We start from the raw sequence: 1439 nt of genomic DNA on the forward strand, positions 1-1439 counted from the left end.
CTCTACACCCATCATGGGGCTCAAACTCACAACCCCGAGATCAAGAGTCGCATGCTTTACCAACTGAGCCAACCAGGTGCACCCTTTAAAAAAAGGGGGGGCGCCTGGGTGGCTCAGTCGTTAAGCGTCTGCCTTCGGCTCAGGTCATGGTCCCAGGGTCCTGGGATCAAGCCCCGCATCGGGCTCCCTGCTCAGTGGGGAGCCTGCTTCTCCCTCTCCCACTCCCCCTACTTGTGTTTCTGCTCTATCTCTCTCTCTGTCGAATAAATAAATAAAATCTTTAAAAAAAATCTTAAAAAAAAAGATTTTATTATTTACTTTGAGAGAGAGAGCACGTGCACACAGAGGGTGGGGGGGGCAGAAGCAGAAGGAGAGAGAACATCTGAAGCAGACTCCATGCTGAGCTTAGAGCCCCATATAGGGCTCAATCCCATGACCCTAAGATCATGACCTGAGCTGAAATCAAGAGTCAGACTCTTAACTGACTGAGCCACCCAGGCGCCCCCAGGTGCCCCTTTTTTAAATTGTGATAACATATACATAACATAAAATTTATGATTTTAACCTTTGTTTTGACATTTTCTTTTAATGGAATGCTTCACGGGTTTGCATGTCATCCCTGTGCAGGGGGCATGCTAATCTCTGTATTGTTCCAATTTTAGTGTATGTGCTGCCAAAGTGAGCACCGATCTTAATCATTTTTAAGTATACATATAGTTCAGTAGTGTTCAGGACATTCACATCGTTGTGCAGCCAATCTCCAGAACATATTCATCTTACAAAACTGCACCTCTATACCTATTAAGCAATTCCCCATTCCCTCCTTCCCGAGCCCTAGGCAAGCACTATTCTGCTTTCTGTCTCTATGAATTGTATTATTATACTCTTTTTTCTTTTAAAGATTTTATTTATTTATTTGAGAGAGAGAGAGAGAGCACAAGCAGGGGGAGGGGCAGAGGGAGAGAGAGAAGCAGACTCCCCACGGAGCAGGGAGCCCCACACTGGGCTCAATCCCAGGACCCTGAAATCATGACCGGAACCGAAGGCAGACCCTTAACCAACTGAGCCACCAGGCGCCCCATATTATCATACTCTTTTCACAAACCGAGGATACCAAAGTTCAGAGAGTAATTTGCTTCTAGGAGACAGAATCTGAACTTGAACCCAGGCCCGAGTTCATGCCTCAAGCCACTGTGAAATAGGGCTTCATCTCGCAGGGCATCTGTGATGTGTTTTATTTCCCTCATAACAATGGTGGTGCCCGCGTGCCCAGGCCTCCTCTGTGCCCGTGTTTTGCCGCCATTCTCCCATTTAATCCTCACAGCAGCCCACGGTCATTGTGAGGGGCCGTGTCCTGTCTCCCCGCACAGTGTCTGATACAGAAGTGAGACACAGCAAAGCATGTTCAGTGAATATGGGCCTATCCGACGCCTTTAAGT

General features: G+C 47.5%; 1 non-coding gene across 1 annotated transcript; it reads right to left on the minus strand.

Annotated features, from left to right (window-relative positions):
• Positions 1-582: 582 nt before the first annotated feature.
• LOC112812421 (U6 spliceosomal RNA) lies at positions 583-686 on the minus strand. Its single transcript, XR_003205278.1, has one exon. It is a non-coding gene; the product is annotated as a U6 spliceosomal RNA (small nuclear RNA).
• Positions 687-1439: the final 753 nt, after the last annotated feature.

The sequence above is a fragment of the Callorhinus ursinus genome, unplaced genomic scaffold, assembly GCF_003265705.2.
Source record: "Callorhinus ursinus isolate GAN/ISIS: 27379988/994484 unplaced genomic scaffold, GSC_fseal_2.0 scaffold18, whole genome shotgun sequence".
NCBI classification, from domain to species: domain Eukaryota; kingdom Metazoa; phylum Chordata; class Mammalia; order Carnivora; family Otariidae; genus Callorhinus; species Callorhinus ursinus.